Source organism: Nerophis lumbriciformis, linkage group LG37 (genome assembly GCF_033978685.3).
Source record: "Nerophis lumbriciformis linkage group LG37, RoL_Nlum_v2.1, whole genome shotgun sequence".
Lineage (NCBI taxonomy): Eukaryota > Metazoa > Chordata > Actinopteri > Syngnathiformes > Syngnathidae > Nerophis > Nerophis lumbriciformis.
In genome coordinates this window covers 9,147,501-9,158,644 of record NC_084584.2, presented here as the reverse complement: position 1 = coordinate 9,158,644, position 11,144 = coordinate 9,147,501, and the positions used below count along the sequence as shown (strand labels likewise).

The following is an 11,144-nucleotide window of genomic DNA, read 5'->3' as shown; positions in this document are numbered from 1 at the left end:
ACCTTCCTGTAACTTTCGGTCTATAAACTATACTTTTAATGTCATTTAGCAACATCATTTCATCATTAATATTCACAAATGAACATTCTTCATACATGACAGTAGAATAAGCACACATCTGATGGAGAGTAATCGTTTAAAGACCTGGAATTTACACATCATGTGTAGTGTTGGAGTTGTCCGACTTTTTGTGTGGCCATAAACGCATCACTAGCTAAGTCATACAGGACAAGTTTGTTTTGTTTACACTTCAGATAGGATTTGGTTGTGTGTGCAGCATAGTTTTGCTGTGCGTAGAGAGCGCACACCTTAGGGGAAACATTGTGTGTATATATGTATGTATGAAGGTATGTACATATCTAAGTACTGTATGTATATATGTATGTATGCATTTATGTACATATCTAAGTACTGTATGTATATATTATATGTATGCATTTATGTACATATCTAAGTACTGTATGTATATATTGTATGTATGGATTTATGTACATATCTAAGTACTGTATGTATATATGTATATATGAATGTATGTACATATCTAAGTACTGTATGTATATATGTATGTATGAATATATGTACATATCTAAGTACTGTATGTATATATTCAAATTAATTTGTGTTTGTTTGCACAATTACACACACATTTCTCTCCAGAAAAGACAGCCGTAGTCTTCATCTTCTTCATCAAAGTGCTGCCACTCGCAATTTTCTTTGGCCCCATGATGGTTTTGTACTTAACGATAAAAAAAAAGTGCAAAAACTTTGTCGGATTCTTTAACCACTTTTTTTTAGGAGCAAGGCTTGAGTGTACAAAAACCAAGACCATTTTTGGGGCACTTTTTGCAAACATTGGATAGGTTGCAGTACGAAAAGCAAGGGTGTTGCTCAATCCTTTGTTGTTGTTGTTGTTGTTGTTGTTGTTGTTGTGAGACAGAAGCAGTTGCTTGTTTGATTCCAAGGCAAATGTTTAATTCCTGCTCTGTCCAACATTCCACAACAACTTTCAACTTGAAATTTTGACATGTGCTCTCTCGTCCACTTCCTGTCTCTTGCAACAAGGTTCAGATTCCAGCTGCCCCCCCCCCTCTTTCCCCCTCTTTCCCCCTCTTCCTCCTCTTCCTCCTCCTTCCTCTGGTGGAGTGGACAGTTGGCAGATCAAACTGCGGCTCTTCCTCCTCATCATCATCATCGTCACAGTAAGTTTATATCTTTTCTTGCTCTCTTTCTGTCACCTCGTACATTGCTACAAGTACTCACTGCACTTACATGAGTATGCACTTACATGCGTATGTACCAACATGAGTATGCACTTACATGAGTGTTTACTAACACGAGTACTTACTAAAATGAGTATGCACTTAAATTAGTATTTACCTACAAGAGTATTTTCTTACATGAGTATGTACTAACATGAGTATGTACTAACATGAGTATGCATTTACATGAGTATGTACTCGCATGAGTATTTACCCACATGAGTATTTACCTGCATGAGTATTTACTGACATGAGTATGTACTTGCATGAGTATTTACCCACATGAGTATTTACTAACATGATTATTTACCAGCATCAGTATTCACTTACATGAGTATTTACTATAAGTATGTACCTTCATGAGTATTTGCCAACATGAGTATGTACTTACCTGAGTATTTACTAACACAAGTATTTACCTACATGAGTATTTACTAACACAAGTATACACTTACATGAATATTTATTAACACGAGTATGTACTTGCATGACTATTTACGAGTATACACTCACATGAGTATTTACGAACACGAGTATCTACTTACATGAGTATTTACTAACACAAGTATACACTTACATAAGTATTTATTAACACGAGTATGTACTTACACAAGTATTTACTAACACGAGTATGTACTTACACAAGTATTTATATTTACTAACATGAGTAAACACTTACATGAGTATTTACCAACGCGAGTATTTGCCAACATGAGTATTTACTAACACAAGTATACACTTACATGAGTATACACTTACATGAGTATTTACTAACCTGTGTATTTGCCAACATGACTATTTACTAAGATAAGTATGTACTCACATGAGTATTTACCCACATCAGTATTTACCAGCATCAGTATGCACTTACATGAGTATGTACTCGCATGAGTATGTACTCGCATGAGTATGTACTCACATGAGTATGTACCCACATGAGTATTTACTAGCATCAGTATTTACCAGCATCAGTATGCACTTACATGAGTATTTACTGACATGAGTATGTACTCGCATGAGTATGTATGCGCATGAGTATGTACGCACATGAGTATGTACTCACATGAGTATTTACCCACATGAGTATTTACCAGCATCAGTATGCACTTACATGAGTATTTACTATAAGTATGTACCTACATGAGTATTTGCCAACTTACACGAGTATTTACTAATACGAGTATGTACTTACACAAGTATTTACTAACATGAGTATACACTTACATGAGTATTTACTAACGCGAGTATTTGCCAACATGAGTATTTACTAACACAAGTATACACTTACATGAGTATTTGCCAACATGAGTATTTGCTAACATGAGTATTTACTAATATGAGTATACACTTACATGAGTATTTACGAACATGAGTATTTGCTAACATGAGTATACACTTACATGAGTATTTACTAACATGAGTATACACTTACATGAGTATTTACTAACATGAGTATTTGCCAACATGAGTATTTACTAACATGAGTATACACTTACATGAGTATTTACTAACATGAGTATTTCCTAACATGAGTATTTACTAACATGAGTATACACTTACATGAGTATTTACTAACATGAGTATGTACCCACATGGGTATTTACCCACATGAGTATTTACCAGCATCAGTATGCACTTACATGACTATTTACCTACATGAGTATTTACCTACATGAGTATGTACTCGCATGAGTATGTACTCGCATGAGTATTTACCAGCATCAGTATGCACTTACATGAGTATTTACTAACATGAGTATGTACCCACATGGGTATTTACCCACATGAGTATTTACCAGCATCAGTATGCACTTACATGACTATTTACCTACATGAGTATTTACCTACATGAGTATGTACTCGCATGAGTATGTACTCGCATGAGTATTTACCAGCATCAGTATGCACTTACATGAGTATTTTCTATAAGTATGTACCTACATGAGTATTTGCCAACATGAGTATGTACTTACCTGAGTATTTACTAACACAAGTATTTACCTACATGAGTATTTACTAACACAAGTATACACTTACATGAGTATTTATTAACACGAGTATGTACTTGCATGACTATTTACGAGTATACACTTACATAAGTATTTACGAACACGAGTATCTACTTACATGAGTATTTACTAACACAAGTATACACTTACACAAGTATTTACTAACACGAGTATGTACTTACACAAGTATGTACTAACATGAGTGTCACGTTCAAACACAGGACATCTATTAAACAAGACAAAAGGCAAGGAATCAAACAGAGACAGAATTCAATTTGGACTCAATTGAGGAGAGACATGCGTCAACCTGTAACCTCTTACAGTGTCTTAGCACGCTCTGACGAAGAAGGTTTTCGTCTCCTCTTTTAATTCAGATGTTCCATGTTCACGCACCAACATATGTCACAGCAGGAATGGTAAGTGTGTAAAAGAGTCATTGTTTTCGGTCGCTTTGAAGTCCAAGAAGCGGATTTCTCGGGCTTGGGCTCTTCCTGGATCCAGCTGGGGCAGGTGTTGGAGGACAATGGATAACCCCTCGGGCAGCGGGTCGTAAATAGCGTTGACTTCAGTTACCAAATAGTTGGAAGAGAGTTTGTGAAATACTTCAAAGAGAGTTCGTTTAACACTTCAAAGAGAGTTCCTCTGGGAGTTGAGCAGATCCTACCATCTGTCCGTGTTGAAATCACAGTGGCGTTTCACGAGCATTCTTCCTCTTGTTAGGCCTCGAAAGACAGCATTCATAATACCACGTTTCTTTTGTGATAACTTACAAACAATTATTCCAACAATGAGTATACACTTACATGAGTATTTACCAACTCGAGTATTTGCCAACATGAGTATTTACTAACACAAGTATACACTTACATGAGTATTTACTAACATGAGTATACACTTACATGAGTATTTACTAACCTGTGTATTTGCCAACATGAGTATTTACTAAGATGAGTATGTACTCACATGAGTATTTACCCACATCAGTATTTACCAGCATCAGTATGCACTTACATGAGTATTTACTGACATGAGTATATACTCGCATGAGTATGTACTCGCATGAGTATGTACTCACATGAGTATGTACCCACATGAGTATTTACTAGCATCAGTATTTACCAGCATCAGTATGCACTTACATGAGTATTTACTGACATGAGTATGTACTCACATGAGTATGTACTCGCATGAGTATGTACGCGCATGAGTATGTACTCACATGAGTATTTACCAGCATCAGTATGCACTTACATGAGTATTTACTATAGGTATGTACCTACATGAGTATTTGCCAACTTACACGAGTATTTACTAATACGAGTATGTACTTACACAAGTATTTACTAACATGAGTATACACTTACATGAGTATTTACTAACGCGAGTATTTGCCAACATGAGTATTTACTAACACAAGTATACACTTACATGAGTATTTGCCAACATGAGTATTTACTAACACAAGTATACACTTACATGAGTATTTGCCAACATGAGTATTTGCTAACGAGTATTTACTAATATGAGTATACACTTACATGAGTATTTACGAACATGAGTATTTGCTAACATGAGTATACACTTACATGAGTATTTACTAACATGAGTATACACTTACATGAGTATTTACTAACATGAGTATTTGCCAACATGAGTATTTACTAACATGAGTATACACTTACATGAGTATTTACTAACATGAGTATTTCCTAACATGAGTATTTACTAACATGAGTATTTGCCAACATGAGTATGTACTAACATGAGTATGTACTCACATGAGTATTTACCCACATCAGTATTTACCAGCATCAGTATGCACTTACATGAGTATTTACTGACATGAGTATGTACTCGCATGAGAATGTAACCACATGCGTATTTACCAGCATCAATATGCACTTACATGAGTATTTACTATAAGTGTGTACCTACATGAGTATTTGCCAACATGCGTATATACTTACCTGAGTATTTACTAACACAAGTATTTACCTACATGAGTATTTACTAACACAAGTATACACTTACATGAGTATTTATTAACACGAGCATGTACTTACATGTTTATTTACGAGTATACACTTACATGAGTATTTACTAACAGAAGTATACACTTAAATAAGTATTTACTGACACGACTGTGTACTTATTTGAGTATTTACTAACACAAGTATTTACCTACATGAGTATTTACTAACACGAGTATACACTTACATAAGTATTTATTAACACGAGTATGTACTTACACGAGTATTTACTAACACGAGTATGTACTTACACAAGTATTTACTAACATGAGTATACACTTGAGTATTTACTAACACAAGTATTTGCCAACATGAGTATTTACTAACACAAGTATACACTTACATGAGTATTTACTAACATGAGTATTTACTAACACGAGTATACACTTACATGAGTATTTACTAACATGAGTATTTACTCAAATGAGTTTCCACTCACACAAGTATTTGCTTACATGTAAGGATGAGAATTGATAAGATTTGTCTCGTTCCGATCCCACTTTCAATTCTGCTTAATAATTTGACTCCTTAACGGTTCTCATCGGTTCTTATTTGTAAAAAAAAGAGGTTAAAGGCTGGATCAGCATCAATTTAGTTTAGTTTAGAGGTCACATGACCTCACAAAGTGAGGTCTCGAGAGGCACATACTTAGTGTAGAAGAAAAAAATACTTTTGTGCAAATAAATGTTCCTATGTCGAATGTAATAATGTGCAAATGACAGAAGAATGCAACATGTGATTTTAACTTATTCCATGCAAATATGTCATGTCATCAATGGACTTGTACACAATATTTTTTTTTTTTTTTTTGTGACTTTTACACCATATTTTCTTAATTTTTTAGTGACTTGTACACAATATTTTCTTTATTTTTTAGTGACTTGTACACAATATTTTCTTTATTTTTTAGTGACTTTAACACCATATTTTTGTTGTTGTTTTTTGTGACTTTTACAGCATATTTTCTTTATTTTTAGTGACTTTTACACCATATTTTCGTTTATTTTTTTAGTGACTTTTACACCATATTTTCTTTTTGTGTGACTTTTACACCATATTTTCTTTATTATTTGTGTGACTTTTACACCATATTTTCTTTATTTTTTTGTGACTTTTGAAACATATTTTCTTTCTTTTTAAGTGACTTTTACAGCATATTTTCTTTATTTTTAAGTGACTTTTACAGCATATTTTCTTTATTTTTAAGTGACTTTTACAACATATTTTCTTTATTTTTTAGTGACTTTTACAGCATTTTTTGTTATTTTTTTAGTGACTTGTACACAATATTTTCTTGATTTTTTTAGTGACTTGTACACAATATTTTCTTGATTTTTAGTGACTTTTACACCATATTTTCTTAATTTTTTAGTGACTTGTACACAATATTTTCTTTATTTTTAGTGACTTTTACACCATATTTTCTTTATTTTTTAGTGACTTGTACACAATATTTTCTTTATTTTTTTAGTGACTTGTACACAATATTTTCTTTATTTTTAGTGACTTTTACACCATATTTTCTTTATTTTTTAGTAACTTGTACACAATATTTTCTTTATTTATAGTGACTTACACCATATTTTCTATTATTTTTTAGTGACTTGTACACGATATTTTCTTTATTTTTAGTGACTTTTACACAATATTTTCTTTATTTTTAGTGACTTTTACACCATATTTTCTTTATTTTTTAGTAACTTGTACACAATATTTTCTTTATTTATAGTGACTTTTACACCATATTTTCTATTATTTTTTAGTGACTTGTACACAATATTTTCTTTATTTTTAGTGACTTTTACACCATATTTTCTATTATTTTTTAGTGACTTGTACACAATATTTTCTTTATTTTTAGTGACTTTTACACAATATTTTCTTTATTTTTAGTGACTTTTACACTATATTTTCTTTATTTTTTAGTAACTTGTACACAATATTTTCTTTATTTATAGTGACTTTTACACCATATTTTCTATTATTTTTTAGTGACTTGTACACAATATTTTCTTTATTTTTTAGTGACTTGTACACCATATTTTCTTTATTTTTTAGTGACTTGTACACCATATTTTTGTTGTTTTTTGTGACTTTTACAGCATATTTTCTTTATTTTTAGTGACTTTTACACCATATTTTCGTTTATTTTTTTAGTGACTTTTACACCATATTTTCTTTTTGTGTGACTTTTACACCATATTTTCTTTATTATTTGTGTGACTTTTACACCATATTTTCTTTATTATTTGTGTGACTTTTACACCATATTTTCTTTATTTTTTAGTGACTTGAAACATATTTTCTTTCTTTTTAAGTGACTTTTACACCATATTTTCTTTATTATTTGTGTGACTTTTACACCATATTTTCTTTATTTTTTAGTGACTTGAAACATATTTTCTTTCTTTTTAAGTGACTTTTACAGCATATTTTCTTTATTTTTAAGTGACTTTTACAGCATATTTTCTTTATTTTTTAGTGACTTTTACAGCATTTTTTGTTATTTTTTAGTGACTTGTACACAATATTTTCTTGATTTTTTTAGTGACTTGTACACAATATTTTCTTGATTTTTAGTGACTTTTACACCATATTTTCTTAATTTTTTAGTGACTTGTACACAATATTTTCTTTATTTTTAGTGACTTTTACACCATATTTTCTTTATTTTTTTAGTGACTTGTACACAATATTTTCTTGATTTTTTTAGTGACTTGTACACAATATTTTCTTGATTTTTAGTGACTTTTACACCATATTTTCTTAATTTTTTAGTGACTTGTACACAATATTTTCTTTATTTTTAGTGACTTTTACACCATATTTTCTTTATTTTTTAGTGACTTGTACACAATATTTTCTTAATTTTTTTAGTGACTTGTACACTATTTTCTTTATTTTTAGTGACTTTTACACCATATTTTCTTTATTTTTTAGTAACTTGTACACAATATTTTCTTTATTTTTAGTGACTTTTACACCATATTTTCTATTATTTTTTTAGTGACTTGTACACAATATTTTCTTTATTTTTAGTGACTTTTACACCATATTTTCTATTATTTTTTTAGTGACTTGTACACAATATTTTCTTTACTTTTAGTGACTTTTACACCATATTTTGTTTATCTTTTAGTGACTTTTACACCATATTTTCGTTTATTTTTTTAGTGACTTTTACACCATATTTTTTGTGTGACTTTTAGACTTAGACTTAGACTTCCTTTTTATCGTCATTCAACTTTGAACTTTACAGCACAGATAAGAACGAAATTTCGTTACATAAGCTCATGGTAGTGCAGGATGAAAAAGCAATAAGGTGCATATATAAATAGATAAATATATATAAATAATATATAAATATATATATATAAAATAAATAAATATACAAACATATAAATAAATAAATAGATTACTGTACAGATAAATATATTGCACTTTTTCACATGCGTCCACGTTTATGGATGTATGTTATATTGTCTTTATTATTCCAGCGAGTTAATCCATTTTGGGGGGAGTTGAGGGGATAATTTAATTATGATGCGTTCAAGAGTCTTACGGCCTGAGGGAAGAAGCTGTTACAGAACCTGGAGGTTCTGCTTCGGAGGCTGCGGAACCTCTTTCTAGAGTCCAGCAGTGAAAACGGTCCTTGGCGGGGGTGGGAGGAGTCTTTGCAGATTTTCTGAGCCCTGGTCAGGCAGCGGCTTTTTGCGATTTCCTGCATAGGAGGAAGAGGAGTCCTGATGATCTTTTCCGCCGTCCTCACCACTCTCTTCCAGTCTGAGGCATTGCAGGCTCCAGTCCAGACAGAGATGCAGTTGGTCAGCAGGCTCTCTATAGTGCCTCTGTAGAATGTGCTGAGAGAGCTGTGCTCTTTTCATCCCACGCAAAAAGTGCATGCGCTGCTGAGCTCTTCTTACAAGAGCTCCGGTGTGTAGGCACCAGGTCATATTGTCAGTTATCTGCACCCCCAGGAACTTGGTGCTGCTTACTATCTCCACCGCTGTGCGGTTGATGAAGAGTGGAGCGTGGCTGGACTGGTGCTTCCTGAAGTCAACCATGATCTCCTTGGTCTTGTTGACATTCAGGACCAGGTTGTTGGTTCTGCACCAGTCAACCAGATGTTTCACCTCCTCCCTGTAGTCCATGTCGTTGTTGTCACGGATGAGGCCCACTACTGTCGTGTACTTCACAATGTGGTTAGTAGTGGACCTGGCGCAGCAGTCATGAGTCATCAACGTGAACAGCAGTGGACTCAGGACGCAGCCCTGGGGGGAGCCGGTGCTCAGGGAGATGGCACTGGAGGTGTTGTTGCCCACTCTCACAGATTGGGGTCTGTCTGTGAGGAAGTCAAGCAGCCAGTTGCAAAGGGGGGGTACTGAATCCAAGGTTTGCTCACCAAGTGCTGCGGGATGATGGTGTTGAATGCTGAGCTGAAGTCCAGGAACAACATCCGCATGTGTGTATCCTTTCCTTCCAGATGTTCTAAGCTCAGGTGGAGTGCAGAGGAGATGGCGTCCTCTGTGGAGCGGTTAGGGCGATAAGCAAACTGGTATGGGTCAAATGTGGGGGAAGTCTGGAGACAATATATTCCTTTACCAGTCTTTCGAAGCACTTCATTATGATGGGGGTGAATGCAACGGGGCGGTAATCATTGAGGGAGGAGATTGTGGGTTTTTTAGGCACTGGAATGATTGTGGCCGTCTTAAAACATGATGGTACCACAGCCTGGGTCAGTGAGATGTTGAAGATGTCTGTGAGAACCCCAGCCAGCTGGTCTGCACATCCCTTAAGCACCTTGCCCGGAATGTCATCAGGTCCCGGTGCTTTCCGGGGGTTCATTCTCCTCAGGGTTTTCCGGACATCCGTTATGTCCAGGTTGAGCGGCTGCTCATCAGGGCGAGGGATGGATTTTCTCGCCGGAGTGGTGTTAAGTGCCTCAAACCTTGCAAAGTAGTTGTTAAGGTCATCTAGGAAGCTGATACTGTTGTCACAGGGACAGGGGGCAGCTTTATAGTCCGTGATGACCTGTATGCCCTGCCACATTCGTCTAGTGTTTGTGGGGTTCTCGAAGAAGTCCTGCACTTTCTGACTGTGAGCACACTTTGCAACCTTACTGGCACGGTTCAGGTTAGCTCTGGCAGATTTTAATGCCACCATGTCGCCAGACATGAAAGCCTTGTTCCGAGCCTTCAGCATTGCACGTACCTCACTGTTCATCCAGGGTTTCTCGTTGGCCCGTGTGGGGATGTTCTTGATCACACTGACATCCTCCATGCACTTCTGAATGTATGCAGACACAGACTCTGCATACTCCTCCACACATGTGTGGTGATTTTCGGTGGCGGCTGCTTTGAACATGTCCCAGTCTGTGGTTTCGAAGCAGTCTTGTAATGCTGACATTGCTCCCTCTGGCCAGGTCTTCACCTGCTTCACTGTAGCTTGCTTCCTGATCAGCAGGGGCTTGTATGCAGGAATTAGCGTCACAGATAGATGGTCTGAGGAGCCGAGTTGGGGGCGTGGTGCAGCTTTATACGCCTGTTTAATATTGCTGAACACTAAGTCCAAATTGCTTCCACCCCTGGTTGCAAAATTCACATATTGATGGAAATGAGGGAACACAGTTTTCATGTTAGCCTGATTAAAATCCCCTGCCACGATGAAAACTCCCTCTGGATGTGTAGATTGCAGTTCATTGATGGAGCAGTACAAAGCATTCAAAGCTTCTTTGGTGTTAGCACTGGGGGGAATGTACACTACTGTGAAGATCATAGCACTGAATTCCCGGGAGAGCAGTGACATGAGACTATCTTCCCATTATTGCACCAGTTGTTGTTGATATA

At 35.1% G+C, this 11,144-nt stretch overlaps 1 protein-coding gene across 1 annotated transcript in view; it reads left to right on the top strand.

Moving 5' to 3' along the window:
- Window positions 1-1,134: 1,134 nt before the first annotated feature.
- The window catches only part of slco2b1 (solute carrier organic anion transporter family, member 2B1), a 23,959-nt gene continuing 13,949 nt past the window's right edge, over window positions 1,135-11,144 (top strand). The window contains exon 1 of the mRNA XM_061931135.2: window positions 1,135-1,199. The gene's annotated coding sequence lies outside the window, so the exon portion shown is untranslated. The remainder of the gene's footprint in view (window positions 1,200-11,144) is intronic.